General features: G+C 40.4%; 1 long non-coding RNA gene and 2 other non-coding genes across 3 annotated transcripts; 2 read left to right on the forward strand and 1 right to left on the reverse strand.

Annotated features, from left to right (window-relative positions):
* Positions 1 to 2,319: 2,319 nt before the first annotated feature.
* trnan-guu (transfer RNA asparagine (anticodon GUU)) lies at positions 2,320 to 2,401 on the forward strand. Its single transcript has one exon. It is a non-coding gene; the product is annotated as a tRNA-Asn (tRNA).
* A 3,262-nt stretch (positions 2,402 to 5,663) lies between these two features.
* On the reverse strand, positions 5,664 to 5,734 carry trnag-gcc (transfer RNA glycine (anticodon GCC)). The gene has a single exon. It is a non-coding gene; the product is annotated as a tRNA-Gly (tRNA).
* Positions 5,735 to 14,481: 8,747 nt separating this feature from the next.
* LOC128618657 (uncharacterized) lies at positions 14,482 to 17,935 on the forward strand. Its single transcript, XR_008387769.1, has 4 exons — positions 14,482 to 14,706; positions 14,899 to 14,963; positions 15,845 to 16,034; positions 16,115 to 17,935. It is a non-coding gene; the product is annotated as an uncharacterized LOC128618657 (long non-coding RNA).
* Positions 17,936 to 18,265: the final 330 nt, after the last annotated feature.

Raw genomic sequence — 18,265 nt, forward strand, 5'->3', positions numbered from 1 at the left:
ATATTAACGCTTTATAGTGTTCGAGGCAACTCATTTAATAGTATGCAATTAACACTGAGATTTAATGAATTACTCCTATGAGAATTAATTTCTAACACTACACACTGGTGTTGAGAAACTAACACTTGAGTAATGATCAATTTCAACTATACAAAGAGTTGATGTGAACTCTATTAAATTGTTAAAATGACACTGTGGAGTGTGGACCCCTCCGCACACTTTAAAAGTGTTGAAATGAACTCCAATAGAGTGGATTTGTTTCTGTGGATTTTGCTATGTATGTATATTTTATAATGTTAAAGTGCACACCTTGATTTCTATTATAACATTATTAATGTATTTCTAATGTTATTCGACATGTCATTCTCATCACTGCTCATAGGTAACTTAGTGTTCCCTAGGTGGCCTCATCTATTTCACTTCGAGAATATCCACAAATAGGGAAGAACATTACCTCTATCTTTGTAATGTATACAATAATGATCATGAACGGGTTAAAAAGGGGACACAGTAATATTAACCATGTAATATTTCTTACCCCACTCGGGCCTAACTACAAATGTACACTTATGACAGAATAACGCTGCTGGGAAATTGCCGTTCCCGAGGTAGGGCACACGAGGGCAGTCAAGCTCCATCCAGCACAAGACACAATGCTGCCTGGAACAGAAGGAAGATTTGGGCTATTGTACACAGACACAGCTCATCAGCGTTATTACTGTGCATTGTCTAGTTTTCATATAAGGACAATACACGGCTCTTCTGCACTGTTCATCATCATCTATAAAACAAACAAACATTATGTAATATACATAGCAGTATATTTATTATAATAAAGTTCACTCATTAATAAAGAATAATAAACATTTCTATACCCCCCATGTTGATAGAAATATAAAGCATTTTTATTATATATATATATATATATATATATATATATATATATATATATATATATATATATATAATATAAAATATGTAATGTGTCCCCTTCTCTCTGTACCACGTTCTAAATATTCAAACAGCCCAAGAAATAAAATTAGCTGTTTTCTGAGACAATGAAGTGACTCTTAAAAGAGCCTTTGTGTATATTAGACGGAGTTGTCGTTTAAGCGCGTTCTCCACGAATATGGCAGGCCAGCTGAATATCCTTGAGAGAGATGGAGAAATGTGAAAAGCTAGCACTGTGGCTACGTGTTTCGCAACAGTGAGCTGTATTTCAATGCTTTTTGGCCACAGCTGCTGTAAACCCACCCACATCCTAGAGATGAAACTGTTCTGTAATGAGGGATGGGCTAAAATTCCTCCAAGCTGACGTGCAGGACTGATCAACAGTTACCGGAAACGTTTGTTTGCAGTTGTTGCTGCACACCGAGGTCACACCAGATACTGAAAGCAAAGGTTCACATACTTTTGCCACTCACAGGTATGCAATATTGGATCATTTTCATCAATAAATAAATGACCATGTGTAATATTTTTATCTGGATCCTTTAATTAGGTTCTCTTTATCTACTTTTAATACTAGTGTGAAAATCTTATGATGTTTTAGGTCCTGGTAGTGAAGATGTATAGAAAGTTCTAAAGGGTTCACAAACTTTTAAGCACCACTGTAAGTGGGATATAAGGTCATAGTAGAAGAGCTCTTCCGCAAACACTACCGGTGTGTCCGTGGACCATGGGTTCTTAAGCCTAGACGAATTGCGTCCAAAAGACCACGCCTTAGCTCTGTCTTCAGCTGGAAATGGTTAGATGTCTCCGCCAGAGCTGGTTAAGCGAAAGGCACTTAAGTCTCACAACAGCCCATTTGTCGCGCCCATGCCAGATTTCTTCTTGTCCGGTGGAATGACCTGGTCACCTTCTTACCACAAATGGGTATACCACCACCACCTCGGCCTGGGGTAGCGTGGCCGAGTGGTCCAAGGTGCTGGATTTTAGGCTCCAGTCTCTTCGGGGGCGTGGGTTCAAATCCCACCGCTGCCAGGGTAGTTAGCTTATGGTGGTTGATGTCTTGTCTCCAAAGGCTTTACGCAGGTTTTTCTGCCACGCTTTCATGCTATACACCATGTAGCCTGCTGCCTCACGAACGTCCCAATTCATGGGGGCCCAAGGATTGGATTGCATTGCGACAGCTCAACTAGGGAATTGTCCCGTTCTGTGAGACCTTTGGGCCGTCTCGCCGCATCGTCACCCTTCAGTTTATATGACAGCACAGCTCGTACCTCAAGACTTGACTAAAATCTATTTGAGAAGCAGTCATCTAGTCAGCTAACATTAAACCCTAATTTGCATAGTTTTCGTTAAACGCAGTAGGCCTTGGACGAGGTGGCCGAGAGGTTAAGGCGATGGACTGTTAATCCATTGTGCTCTGCACGTGTGGGTTCGAATCCCATCCTTGTTGCAAACTTGTTACTTTGCCTCCTCTTTACAACAATGGCTGGCTTTGTTGCAACAATGGCTGTCTCACGCCTACAAACGGAAAGCTTTGTACAGGTCCCTGAGCTAGCACTAGAGAGGGTGGAGAAATGTGAAAAGCTAGCACTGTGGCTATGTGTTTTGCAACCGTGAGCTGTATTTCAATGCTTTTTGGCCACAGCTGCTGTAAGGCTCTTGCGTCTCTGGAGGTCCGTCAACGCAGAACGCATTCCGCAGTCCAGACGACAGTGGCAGAGAACCTGCACCGACACCTCTTTTTTGCTCCACACACTGGGATGTAATTTCATATGTGTGAGCTATGTCAGCAAGAGGTTAAGGTGATGAACTGCCAATCCGCTGGGCACAGCCCATGTGGGTTTGGATCCTATTTTTCTCGTAAAGACCTTGCTTAAGCGCATTCTGTAAAGGAAGCGTGCATGGTGCAGACATTGTTGGCGTCTGCATGAGCAGTTAGTCTGAAGGTGAAATTAGGGTCAGGTGTTTTCAATCAACAGGATGACAATCAGGTGTGAGTGAGCACCCTGTCTTATTTGTAGAACAGGGATCTATCAAAGTCTGATCTTCACAACACATGTTTGTGGAAGTGTATCATGGTATGAAAAAAAGGAAATTTGTGAGGATCTCAGAAAAAGAGTTAGGGTTAGGGTTAGGGTTGGGCTGGAAAAGTTAAAAAAAAAAAAAAAAAAAAAAAAACATCCCTAAAGTGTTTGAACTCCACCAATCCACAGTCAGACAGACACAAACGAAAGAAATTCACGAGCATGGTTACCCTCCCCATGCATGGTCAACCAACAAAGATCACTCCAAGAGCAAGACATGTAATTGTCCACGAGGTCACAACGGATCCCAGGGTAACTTCTAAGCAACTAAAGGCCTCTCTCGCACTGGCAAATGTTAATGTTCATGAGTCCACCATAATGAGTACACTGAACAACAATGGTGTGCATGGCAGGATTGCAAGGAGAAAGCCACTGCTTTCCATAAAGAACATTGCTTCCTGCATGCAGTTTGCTAAAGATCACATGGACAAGGCTACTGGAAAAAATGTTTTGTGGACAGGTGAGACCAAACTGGAACTTTTTGGTTTAAATGAGAAGGGTTCTGTTTGGTGGAAGGAAAACACTGCATTCCAGCATAAGACCCGTATCCCATTTCTGAAAAATGGAGGTGGTAGCATTACAGTTTGGGCCTGTTTCGCTGCATCTGGGCCAGGACGGCTTGCCATCATTGATGGAACAATGAATTCTGAATAATACCAGCAAATTCTAAAAGAAAATGTCAGGACATCTGTCCGTAAAATGAATCTCAAGAGAAAGTGGGCCATGCAGCAAGACAATGCTGGCCCAAATTTAGCCTATTACCCAAAAACACTTAAAATTCAACATAGAAGCAAATACTCACATCTGTGAACCCAGTTGGAGATAGAAAAAAAGACACCAGCCGTGAGTGAGAAGAAGCAAGGGTCCAGATTTATTGGTTCCGTTCCATCACACGAGATCCACACCGATGAGAATTCTAGAATATATTAGGGTATATATATAAGGTTAGAATATATTAGAGTAGATGTGTATCTTTTCAATAGTTGTATAATTAAACTTTGGGTCATTGATCTATTACTCTAACTTGAAACCTGTCAAGTTATTTTAAAAGAATCAGTTACCATAATTTTACTTTACAAAACAATGCATAACTATGTAAATTCTTTTTATATATTTATTTATGTTAATTGTTCATATCTATGGGTACTATTCAGGCCATCAGCATGAAGAAAAAAAAATTCCCTGGGAGAATCAACGTGTCCTTCAGAAGAGGCCCATCAGATGATTTACTTCGGGGCTCATCTGAAGAGGCAAGAAGCATTAAAGACAATCCTTCTTTGCAAGAGAAGTCAACACCTCAAAGAAAAGATGTGGTCAGGAACAATACAGCCACCCGCTCCGTTCAATCCACCTGCTAGTGGTGTTCCTGAAGACGTACCTCTGACACAGGCAGCAGTTGAGAAGACACCAAAAAAACAAATTAGATCCTGGTTAGCTTGTGGTCAGCCAAATTCTCGTTTCATGGGTGATGGCTCCTCTGTATATTTCTTTTAGCAGGCTGGTGATGTTAAATACTTCTACTGCTCCAGGAAAGTCTTTGAGGCATACTCTGCAGAGGGCCTTCTGGTCATCTGTGCAGGTTCTGCCACCAGCCACTAAAACAAGGACCCAATAGCCCTCATATCCACACTGGTTTCCCTGGAGCGGCAGGCAAATACATTTACTGTCCTTCTAAAGTGCTCTCCCTGTATCAAGTACAGGGAATGAATGCAGAGATGACATGGGCAGAGTTTCAGCAGTCCTCATTCTATGAGGCTGAGAGGCAGAGGTGGATTGTTGAAAAGAGAAAATAACTTTGTTGTGAAACACAGTATTTAAGGTCTGTGCATGGCATGTCTGATTGCAAGCCAAGCACAAGGTTGGATTTTGGTAAATAGTTACAAATCCTGTGTAATACTGTTGTCCATGAATCTCATTCTACTTTTTTCTGTGCGCACTCTCTCTCTCTCTCTCTCTCTCTACCATTGTGGAATTGTGTATAGACAACATTGTATTTAAAAAAACAAAACAAAATTGTCCTGTGTATTTGTAAATATGTTTTATCTAGCTTGTATTTGTAAATGTTTTAAAATCTTAGTCCTTATTTGCAATACATTTTCAATAACTTACTATAACACACTCTGCATATGTTATTTAGATAGTTATTTTAATTTTGACCAACTGTTAATTTCACATTCTTCTTTAACAGTTAATTTTACACACTGAAAGAGTATCGAAATAGTAAATGTTGACAATGCTGCTTTTAAAAAATTACATAGATACAATATGTAACAGATAATATAAATATTTGAACCGATGTTTTTACGTTAGGTTCGTCCGACCCTCCTCCTGGATTTTCCGCACTTTCTATTGGCTAGTCAGTGCTCTACACCTACGTGTGACTGGCCCCCGCGTGGCAGGTGAGAATTCTACCACTGAACCACCAATGCTTATCTTAACGGATCAACGACAATGCAGAGTGTGCTTTTCATTAAGTATTGTTCTGATTAAACAGTTTGGTTTCAAAATAGAAAAGAGCATCCTTAGTCTCTTGTGTATTTCAGCAGCATGGAGTTCGTCTAGTTTGGGTAGAAATGATAAGGTTTGTAATGTTCTTTTGGTGAAGGCTTAACGTTCAAAACTCACACCTGCATTGGCCGGGAATCGAACCCGGGCCTCCCGCATGGCGGGCAAGAATTCTACCACTGAACCACCAATGCTTATTTTTAAAAGCTAAAGACTTCACAGAGTGTGCTGTTCAGGTAAGTATTGTGGCACTTCAGCAATTTGGTTTCAGAATTGAAAAGGAGCATCCTAAGTCTGTTGTATATTTCAGCAGCATGGAGTTCGTCTAGTTTGGGCAGAATTGATAAGGCTTGTAAAGTTCTTTGGGTGAAGGCTCAATAGTCAAAACTCTGCTGTACATTGGTCGGGAATTGAACGCGGGCCTCCTGCATGGCAGGTGAAAATGTTACCACTGAAACACCAATGCTTATTTTAAAGAACCAAAGACTTTGCAGGGTGTGATTTACAGGTGAGTATTGCGTTCCTTCAGCAATTTGGTTTAAAATTCTAAAGGAGAATTTCTTGTATATTTCAGCAGCATGGAGCTCGTCCACTACCCTAGTTTGGGCAGAATTGTTAAGGCGTGTAAAGTTCTTTGGGTGAAGGCTCTTGCACCACAAACGTCTCCAAAACTCAGTTGTGCGTTGGCCTGGAATCTAACCCAGACTTCACAGAGAGTGCTTTTCAGGTAAGTATTGTGCTGACTCAGCAATTTGGTTTCAAAATTGACAAGGAGCATCCTAAGGCTCTTGTATATTTGAGCAACATGGACTGTGTCTGCTACCCTTTTTTTGGGCAGAATAAATAAGGCTTGTGGAGTTCTTTGGGTGAAGGTTCAATATTCAAAACCCAGTTGTGCATTGGTGGGGAATCGAACCTGGCCTCATGTGTGGCAGGTCAGAATTCGACCACTGAACCACCAATGCTTATCTTAAAGGATCAACGACAATGCAGAGTGTGCTTTTCATTAAGTATTGTTCGGATTAAACAGTTTGGTTTCAAAATAGAAAAGGAGCACCCTAAGTCTCTTGTATATTTCAGCAGCATTGATAAGGCTTTTAAAGTTCTTTGGGTGAAGGCTCAATATTCAAAACTCTGCTGTGCATTGGCCTGGAATCAAACCCGAACTTCAAAGACTTCGCAGAGTGAGCTTTTCAGGTAAGTATTGTGCTGATTCAGCAATTTGGTTTCAGATTTGAAAAGGAGAATCCTAAGTCTCTTCCTTATTTCAGCAGCCGTCACACACTATATTTCCAGATACTGTATAATATTATAATATCTCCTCTCTGCTCAACACGCATGTAATACAGTCTACATACCGTAGAGCAGTGTTTTTCAACCACTGTGCCGTGGCACACTAGTGTGTCGTGAGAGATCGTCAGGCGTGCTGTGAGAAATTGTCCAATTTCACGTAGTCTTAAAATTCTTTTTTATTAAAATTTATTCATTATTATCTGCAAATAATAAGCCATGGTTGAGTGTCTGTGCTGTAATATAGTGACTGGCAGAGTAATGTAATATTCGTCTAGGTGGCAGTAGGTAATTGCCTCCTACCTTCTATGCGACAGGTCGTGGTGGCAGTGATGGAGAAGTTTTTAAAAAGGAAAAATGCAAACTCCAAACTGGGCCCTGGACAAGATTGTGACCCAGGTGAAGGGCCTAGTATGAGTGGTGGTAAAAAGAAAGCAAAGACGGTGACCTCGAGGCAATACAGCAAAAGTTATCTTTCATTAGGATTTACTTTCACCAGCTATGAGATGACCCCGACTCCATTATGCTTGGTGTGTGGCGAGAAGCTGTCCAATAGCGCCATGGTGCCAAGCAAGCTTAAACGCTATCTCCAAGCGAAACACCCGTCGCTTCAAAACAAGCCGATGGACTATTTTGTTTGCCTGCATGAACACACCGAAACAGGCAACATTAATGAGAAAAACCACAAAGGTAAATTAGAAAGCCCTCAAAGCTAGTTGCTGAACTTGTAGCTAAATGAAAAAAGTCCCACACTGTGGCAGAGACGTTAATACTACCTGCCTGCAAAGACACTGTCAACGAGATGCTCGGCCCTGACGCGGTTAAAGACATATCTAAACTCCCGCTCTCAGATAACACAATCGCCAGACGTATTGATGACATGTCTACAGACATCGAAAGCCATGTTTTGGAAAAGATACGCATCAGTAGGAAATTTGCGTTGCAACTTGAGTCTACGGATATTCTCAGCTCTTGGCCAATGTGCGTTTTGTGGATGGAGATGCCATTAGAGAAAACTTCCTATTTTGTAAGGCACTGCCAGAAAAAACAACAGGAGAGGAAATTTTTTGGGTCACATCAGAATATCTTGACCAGGGAGGACTTACGTGGGAAAATTGCACAAGTGTTTGCACTGATGGAGCTGCAGCCATGGTCGGGCACACCTAAGGCTTCGTTAGCAGAGTGAAGGAAAGAAACCCAGATCTTATTGTTACACACTGTTTTCTGCACCGTGACACCTTTGTTGCAAAGACTTTACCAGCAGAACTAGCTCCTGTGTTGGATGATGTTGTGCGCATAGGGAACTTTGTAAAGACACAACCTTTGAAAAGTCGTATATTTGCATCTTTGTGTGAGGAAATGTGAGCGGAGCATAAAGCCTTATTGCTCCATACGGAGGTCCGATGGTTGTAGCGTGACAAGTTGCTGGCCCATGTGTATGAGCTGCGGGAGGAACTTAAAGTGTTTCTGACAAATGAGAGGTCTAATTACTCAAATCTGTTTGCAAGTGATGAGTGGTGTGCAAAGCTGGCATACCTGGCAGATATATTTCATCATCTGAATGAACCGAACACACGATTGCAAGGCCGAAATGAAAACCTGCTTACAAGCATGGATAAAATAAATGGATTCCATTTAAAGGTGGACCTCTGGCAATAACATGTGCAAAGTGCCAACCTTGAGATGTTCCCACTCACAGAGGAACGGCAAGATCACCCTGCTGCACTGTGCGAAGTAATAGGTAAACATCTGAAAACTCTTGAGGAGAAGTTGTCATTTTATTTCTCTTCAGCCTCCACTGAATGCCTTGACTGCTGTTGGAAAGGACATGACTTTACAGGAGCAGGAGGAACTAACTGAACTGAAACAAGATCATGGTTTAAAGCTAAGATTTGGTGAACTTCCTTTGGACAGTTTTTGGTTGACTGCTGCCAAGGAATTCCCCATTCTGGCCAACAAAGTTTTGACATTGCTCCCATTTTCCACAACATATGTGTGTGAGCTGAGCTTTTCAAGCCTAACTGCTATAAAAACTAAAAACAGAGAGAGGCTGCGAGCTGTTGAAGAAGAGCTTCGTGTATGCAATTCCTGCAATTCCAATTCAATTCCTGCCAGGATGTCGGCTTTGTGTTCATCTAAACAGGCCCAGGTTTCACACTGAGTGAATATAAATAAATTGAGAAACTATATTGTAATTATATATACTGTATTAGGCTACAGAGTGTCATTCTGTAACATTTTTGGTTGGTGGTGTGCCACAAGATTTTTCCAATGTAAAAAATGTGCCATGGCTCAAAAAAGATTGAAAAACACTGCGTTACACTACACAATTTAAGAAGCTACACTTACTTCTGCTTCCATTGTAACACTTTTCAGTTTTGGAGCAACAACAAAAAAATGTTGGAACAAAATAAATCTTATTTTCCGTTACAGGTTGCAGGTATTTGCGGGTGCAATGCAACACTGTTCCACACACAAATAACTCTTTTGAATGTTTAAGTGACTAAAATCAGAAAGCGCCACCAGCATATCTGACAAAGATGACTCATGAACCGGTTCTTTAATCACTAGCTGAAAACGACGTATTGAATTTACGACGTGTTTTTCTCTTGAACAGCTCTCTGTGTGGAGACTTGAGGTAGTTCTGTAGTCACAGGTGCACAAATCAGTCACACAGCTCCAGCTCCACCTGCGCCTCTCGCAGGGAAACGGTTTCTGTGCACTGGCTCCGTCCCAAATCACCTTGTATGGAATCTATATCTCTAGTACACTAGGTGCGGTAGAGACTCCATTCGTTCAGACCGTGTGTAGTGTACCTAGATACGCAGTCGTGCAGGATTTGGGCACAGGCCACGCTAATGAAACATCATCCATTTCAAGTCAAGTTGCTATTGTTAAACATTTCACTAAAACCTGTATGGAAACGTTGCTGTTCAGTTGTTCTATAAGCGCAATTTCAACCAAATACAGTGGAGTGTAAAAGTTTGTACCCCCTCTTGGTTTCTTTTGGACGGAAGGGTGTTAAATGTCCTAAACACTACAAAATTTGACTGCAAGTAGAAGTTAATTTTATTATCAGACTCAGATATCCATGTTAATATTTTTAATATTGCTCATTAGTGTTAAATGACTTGATGATTTTGTGGTCAGTAAACTGATTTTGTGTTGATTTTGATGTATGTTTTGGATCACTGTCCTGCTGGAAGATCCAACCGGCCCATTTTAATCTTTCTGGCAGAGGCAGTCAGGTTTTTATTTAATATCTGTTGATATCTGGTAGAGTCCATGATGCCATGTATCCTAGCAAAATGTCCAGGTCCTCTGGCAGAAAAACATTCCCAAAACATTAAAGATCCACCACCATATTTAACCGTGGGCATGAGGTACTTTTCCATATGGCTACCTCTCTGTGTGCTTCAAAACCACCTCTGGTGTTTATTACCAAAAAGCTGTATTTTGGTTTCATCTGGCCATAGAACCCGATCCCATTTGAAGTTCCAGTAGTGTCTGGCCAACTGAAGACACCTGAGTGTGTTTTTGGATGAGAGTAGAGGCTTTTTTCTTGAAACCCTTCCAACAACTTGTGGTGATGTAGGTGACTTCAGATTGTAGTTTTGGAGACTTTCTGACCACAAGACACAACTAACTCCTGCAATTCTCCAGCTGTGATCCTTGGAGATGTTTTGTCCACTCGAACCGTCCTCTTCAGTGTGTTGAGACGATATAGACACGCGTCCAATTCCAGGTTGATTCATAACATTTCCAGTTGACTGGAACTTCTTAATTATTGCCCTGATGGTGCAAATGAGCATTTTCGATGCTTGTGCTATTTTCTTATAGACACTTCCCATTTTGTGAAGCTCAACAACCTTTTGCTGCACTTCACAGCTACAGTGGTGCTTGAAAGTTTGAACCCTTTAGAGTTTTCTATATTTCTACATAAATAGACACAAGATTTTCAGACAAGTCTTAAACTACACAAAGAGAACCCATTTAAACAAATGTGACCGGTATTATACTCGGTCATTTATTTATTGCAGAAAATAATCAAATATTACATATCTGGGAGTGGCAAAAGTATGTGAACCTTTTGCCTTCAGTATCTGGTCTGACCCCCTTGTGCAGCAATAACTGCAGCTAATCATTTCCAGTAACTGTTGATTAGTCCTGCACATGGGCTTGGACATCAGTTTTGGCCATTCAAAACCAATAACTTTATTGTTCTTTAACCATTCTTTGTTTTGGGCCATTGTCTTATTGCATGCCCCACTTTCTCTTGATTCAGTTCAGTTCCTGGGTTCATTCTTGTCCTGCGGTTGCGGAACTCGCCACTACACTAATTATAATCTTTCAGATAGCTTGGAGATTTAGTACATGTAGACCTTCTCAACTCAGGGTTTTCCATCCCAAGGAAAGTTTCTGACACAACCACTTCAGAAGTTCCTCCCAGTTTTTGTTTGTGACTTTCCTCAGAGAATGAAGAACCTGAGTCTTTTGTAGAAGGCACTGGAATGTCAACATCCGGCCGTGAAGTGTCTTACAACTGTGGTGCTATTGATGCATTGTGCCTGTCTCTCACCTGATCAATATGTCAGTGCACTACTTGCCCACTTCCCAATGCTACTGTGCACCATACAGGACCAGTCTTTTTCTGAACTGTTCCTGGAATAAAAGTAGGTCCAGAGCTGAAGTTCCTAGTATACACTGGGTCACCCACCACAAGATATCTTTCAATTGTTTGTCTCAATGAGACCCTGTGTAGACCAGTTTCCTTCCACACAGCAGTTTAGCGGCTGATTTGCCAGTGGTCGACTGTGGCGTCGTTCGGTAACTGAACAGCACTCTGGCTAGCTTTTTCAACGGACTCTCCAGCACTCTCTTTCCTCAGGGTTTTGAATGTTTGAACGGCCCTTTCAGCCAGACCACTGGAAGATGCATGGTAGGGTGCTGTGCTTGTGTTTAATTCCGTTTCTTTCCATAAACTCTTGGAATTCAGCACTGGTAAAAAACAAAAAAACTGCTATGGTCTGACATCACTACTTCTGGTATCCTGTGTTGGCTAAAGGTTTGTCTTAAGCACTGAATGGTAACTGTGGATGTAGAATTGATTAACAGATAAGCCTCTATCCATTTTGAGAATGCATCTACCACGATCCAGAACATTCTACCCATCCACGGTGCACCGTAATCAATGTGAATCCTTCTCCATGGCTGCTCTGGTAACTCTCACGCATGCAGTGGCGCATTTGCTGGAGCGTTTCTGTTTTCCCGACAGACTGCACACGATTTGACCAATGCTTCCACCTCTGCATCCAAGTGTGGCAACCACATATAGCTACGCACCAGGCCTTTCATCCTGGTAATTCCCGGATGGGTTTCGTGTAGATATCTTAGAAGAGCCGCACGCCGCGGATTTGGAACCACTACGCGAGTCCCCCATAACACAAAGCTTCCCTGTATGCAGAGTTGATCCTATTTCCTTACATATTCGGGATGTCACGATACAAAAAATCTAGTCGTCGGTACCGATACCACCAAAAGTACACGATGCTCAGTACCATGGTGTAGTTTTTATTTAAAAAAAGAGAGAGAATTAAAAAAAATTATAAAATTAAAAACACCTGGAGGGCATCCTCCTCTGGCTGATACTGGCAGAGAGAGAGAGAGGGATATTTTAGTTCAAACACTCTGACCATGACTAATAAGTGCTAAGGTGCACTCCTAAACGCACACACCCCCCTTATACTCTGAATGCAAGCATTAGTTTAAATTCACTGATATGGTGGCAGGATAAAAAGATTTATTAAAAGCATGAACATGTGAATAATCATTAGTGACATGAGGCTACATTTAGCTGACAGGACACGGGCTGAATGGAGATGCATGGTGGTCCATTAGGAGGTAGTTTATAACATTGCAATGCGTTAGCGTTTAACAAATAACTGGATATCGCAAACATTACATGGAGCATAATGTTAGCTGATTTCACGGCTACAATGCCAGCTGTCTCAAACATAATATAGGACCTGTCTTTCGACTGTAATCCTATGGCATTAATTTTGTGACCTAAAAATACCTCTACCTCTCCCATGAACTCGCACTTGCTCCTTCTTTGTCTCAGTCCACTCTCTTCTATCCTACTCAGTACCTCATCCAAGTTCTGCAGATGTTCATTATACCCTGAGACTAAAATGCCATCCAGATAAACTGTGACGCATGTGATGTCTTGCAGAATCCCTTCTATTGTGTGCTGGAAGATCGCTGGACTTGAAGCAACTCCAAATGGTGGCCTGTTGTAAGTACATAATCCCTTGTGCATGTTGATTGTAACATACTTATTGGAATTTTTGTGCAGCATTATCTTCTGATGCGCATGGGTCATGTCCAGTTTGGAGAATTTTTCCTCCTGCCGACTGAGCAAATAAATCTTCTACCTTGGGAATTGGATACTGCTCCACACTAGAGCTGGATTTACTGCGAATTTATAATCCCTACAAATTGGGATAGAACCATCAGTTTCCTGACTGGAACAATGGGAGCTGCCCACTCTGCAAACTGCATTGGTTCAATGATCTTGTCTTCCACCAGCCTCTGGAGTTCTCTCTCCAGCAGTGGACCCAACTCTTCTTTGAACACCTCGGATTGTCTCTCCAATACGTTAGCCAACTTATGTCCTGGTACATTTGCTACTGTATTTACCAGCTGAGGCAACAAATGATTTCCGTAGGCCCCCCCCCCCACATCTTTGAATGTTGATCTTTACTGATGATCACTCCACAGCCTGCGTTAACTTCAAATACCACGTCCATGCTATTCACTTCAATGGTTTGTGTGATAGGAGCAGCCCTAGGTAAGTCAAACTAAACAGAACCCTTACCTTCACTACAGTGAGAGAGAGGCCTTTAGTTGCATAGATGTTACCCTGGCTCCTTCATGACCTTACAGACTACTACTTGTCTTGCTCTTGGAGTGATCTTTGTTGGTTGATATCTTCTAGGGAGGGTAATGATGGTCTTGAATTTCCTCCATTTGTGCACAATCTGTCTGTGACCAAATATTATCATTTTGTCTCGTTTGTTTAATTGGGATCTCTCGGTCTACTTTTAGGACTTGTGTAAAAATCTGATGTTTTGGGTCATCTTTATTCATATATATAGAAAATTCTGAAGGGTTCATAAACCTTCAAGCACCACTGAATATATCTTGGCCTCACTTATTGTTCTGAATAAGTAAGAGAATTTGGCTTATGCGTTACCTATCCCTGTGAAACAGGAAGTCATGGTTGAACAATGTCCTGTTCCTAGTTACCCAAGTGTACAAAAAAGTAAAATATCAAGAGGAATATACTTCAAATACATTTTTCATGGATTCATAGGGGTGCCAATAATTGTTGTACACCTATTTAACATTTTTTTATAAACTTGTGGTGTTTGCAATTGTTTATCCATGAGAGCAGAGTATTTTTGTGAATATTTTTTTTTGAACAAAAGGTTTTGTTCTTTGCTCATATTTACCAAGGGTGCCAATATTAGTGGAGGACACTGTTCATGTCACACTCAAGTGGAAACCTCGTATGAAATAAAAACCTGTATTTTGTGAAGTCAACACTGTTACAGTTGGTATTGTGGCTGTATATAAGGTCGAACACATCATTATATTAACATTTTACCAAAATGAAGCTCGTTTAACTGCATGTTTATTCCTTACATAAATTAAACGCAAAGCATGTAGGGGTTCTACATGCATATAGTATTTGCACAATCAATAACCTATTAGAGTAATACATTGTGGTATATAAACTGAACTTTGTGTTTGATGTGTCTACAGTGTCCAAAGCCCGTGGTGGTGGCAGTGCATGGCGTTTGTGTGGAAGCAGGTCTGTTGGGAGTGTTAAGTACCATCATCTCATACACTCAGCAAACAATATGGATGGAACTTTCCAGAGTTGTGGTGTCACTTTTCCTGCAAAGCTTTAACCATCATCATTAGTTATCTTTTACTGGGGCTTTTAGCTGCAGGAGACTGAATTACTAAGTTTTTTTTGTGGATCTGATTTCTTCTTTCGCAGGAGTGGCTCTAATCACAGCCTGTGATATTCGTCTGTGCACACAGGATGCCTGGTTTCAGGTGAAGGTATGAGGAACATTAACTTGCCATACATTGCTTGCGTACATATTTACACCAAGATCTGTAAACAAGTTATTTTTGTCCATATGATCATGTATAGAGATAGTAAGTGATGAGAAGATAAGAATGGGCTGATTGTTCTGACTTGTACAAGCTCCTATGAAAGAGTTGACCACAAGGGGGCACACTCTGAACAATTATTTACATTTGCAGTTTGTTGAAGATTAAATAAACCACAGTGAGCATCAGATGTCTGGTTTTAATACAAAGTGGACTATTTTATGATATTACCATCTTGTGATTTATCAAAGAAGAACTCCAAAACCTGAAATTTGTTCATTTTTAGACAGAAAAATTCTGCAGTGTAGCTGTTCTAGTGGGCTTTCCCACTGGAAGTTTAGTCCAAAACAGAGCAGTTTGCATGAAAAGTTGGTAATGTGACAGTCGTAATGTGGACTGGGAAGTGCACTGCGGTACCGAACCCGAGACTACCTGTAGAAGGTGGTCCGAGTTCGGTTACACTGGAACTGTGAATGTGAATTGTCCCATGAATGTGAACGTAACTTGTATCCAGGTCCGCACTTGTTCAGGAAGTAGAGTAACCTGTGCTGAAGGCCTGTTGTGGTGATGACGTGTCATGACGTGTTTTGGCCCAAATCTGCAGTAACTTTGAAAAAGTGGAAGCTCCTCTGAATATTGTGGAGTTTCTTGATTTTGCGTTAATTTCTGTGATCACAAAATGGTGAAATTCTGGACTGACACATGGAAGATATGGAACGATAACAGAAGAATGTGACTTTGGGTTGTACCGTGTATTCCCCCCCCCCCATGTAGCTTAATTATTTAGTATAAATGAAGGCAAGTGTGTGTTCTGTTCATCTCTGCAGTCGTGTGTTCCCTGATAGTCAATGATTGCTGGAGCTCTGGAAATAGCAGGTGAGATTGCAGGCCAGAGTCCCGTTGCTGTCCAGGGAACCAAAATCAACCTCCTCTACTCCTGAGACCACAGTGTAACTGAGAGCCTAGACTACATGGTAAGAATCTGCTTAAGACATGAATAGCATTTTTAGCCTCAAGGTAGACCCATGAACACACAGTATGGCCACAAACACAAAGTAGAGCGGTCGAAATCTGAGACTTCTCCTCTGCGTCTCCAGGCTACTTGGAACATGAACATGTTGCAGACACAGGATCTTATGAAGTCAGCGCAGACAGCCCCGGAAAAGAAGAGCCCGAAAGACGTGCCCTTCTCCAAGCTTTAAAGGAGAAGATCCAGGGCTGTTGAAGCTGTGGTGGAACTGAGACTTCATCATCCACATATCTTTAATTCTTCTTGCTAAGTCTCAGTTTCTTTTTAGTCTTTTTATTTTTAGACTGGTCAAAAGACTGATTAGTGGAAGTGAAATGATGGATGAACTTTTAATTACTTGCTTTATTATTTGCAGGTGCTTTGTACAGTAAGACAGGGTAACTAATACTCAAAAGCTTGTTTTGTGTGTTAACATGTACAGTAGATGTACATATTTTTTCTGGTCCTGTGTGACTGCAGAATGTAGTGCAGTTAACACATTAAATTTCCTTGGATGCTCACTTTTAACTCGAGGAGGTCACAGTTTGCCCAGACATCTTTTTTTAAATCCGTCAATCCGTCACCCACGTGTCATTCTGGGGGACGAAGAGGAGGAAGCTGGACAGATAAATTTATTTATTTATCTATCATTGCTGTGTTTCCTCAATCGAGTGCAGAAAGAAGAAAAACAACACAACTGATTTAAAATAAAAATATAGAAAACAATCTAATGTAAGGTTCTGATCCGGTTTGCTTTCAGCAGGAAGGCTGTCCTCTTTCCTGTTGCTCTTTCTCTTCTATTAGTCCATTTGTCCAGTCTGAATCAGTTTGATTGTTTGATTCGTTTCGAGACGATTCGGAGTCAAATAATTTTCTAGTGAGAGTCGCACACTTCCAAATGAACTAGACTGAGATGTGTATTTGATTCTCACTAGAAAGTGATTTGACTCTGAATCAATTCGAAATGAATCAGTCAAACTGATTCAGACTTGATAAAAGGACTATGAGATGTGATTAAGATATATATTCCAATGTTTTGCTTTACAATTCTAGTGTGTGTGTGTGTGTGTGTGTGTGTGTTTTTCAGGAGAACGAGAAACTCTGACACGAGTACATCCTGACCATTGGTACTGTGTACACATCAACATACACACACGTCTCCATGCTGGACATCTCAGGAGCTTTCACACACAGTGCTAGGAATATCCCGGGACAGAGAAACGCACCTCCTAAGTGAGCGAGTTTAGCGTCAACTGGTGAAATTTGCTGTAGCGTGAACACTTAGGGTTTGCCAGGTTCACTGTAATTAGACATAAAATGTACATGATGTTTATTTTTCATACATTTAGGACTTAAGGTTTTTTTTTTTTTTTTTTTTTTTTTTTTTACCCTTCGAGGAACAGAAATGATCTTTTGAGGCAGCTTCTTCATCACTACCTGCTCCGTTTGACTCAAAAATGTAACGACCGGTTTCAAAAAGTCACGATGTCTTAAATAATAAATAAATGATCATTCTAGTTCTCTCACTTTCCTTGTCCTAATTGTCCTGTATCTGTTAAGTCCGTTTCATCTGTGGTCTTTGTCTGTATGAACACTTGTAGAAATGACATGTAGTCCATATTTTGAAATGATTTTATTCATGATTTTGAATTTAAGTAAAGATTCTTTAATTCTGTATTTTGTCATTTAATTATCATTAGAAATCAGAAGATCAGATTAAAGCCACGGCTTCTTTACCTGCTGGAGCTGTAAAACTTTCAATAAACCAGTCAATAGATCAACTGAATAAATGTAGATTTTTAATTTACTGATGAGATGTATTGATGGTGTTGATAGATTATTTGAAGATTTTTTTATTGATCTTGAACAATCATTCAGTTAAATATTTCTTTTTTTAAATCTCGATAAATAGTTGATTAAATAAATGTAGTGTAATGTACTGAGTCAAATATGAAAACTACAAATAAAATATATTTATATCTGTGTATAATTAAAAACCTCACTTAATACAAGAAATTCATATCCTAAATGTTGCAAGTGATTAATCTGATCATTTTATTCAGCTGTTTAATTATTACTTTCTAAATAATAAACAAATGAATGTTCTGGATTCATGAGGAATGTTTACATTTTGTGTCCAAACTCAAAAGTTTATACAAAGTGTATATTTATGCTAATAAAGCACAAAGAACGTTAAACCTCAACATGACTACAATCATCAATTAATTAAATATTAATT

The sequence above is a fragment of the Ictalurus furcatus genome, chromosome 14 (genome assembly GCF_023375685.1).
Source record: "Ictalurus furcatus strain D&B chromosome 14, Billie_1.0, whole genome shotgun sequence".
In the NCBI taxonomy this organism is placed as follows: domain Eukaryota; kingdom Metazoa; phylum Chordata; class Actinopteri; order Siluriformes; family Ictaluridae; genus Ictalurus; species Ictalurus furcatus.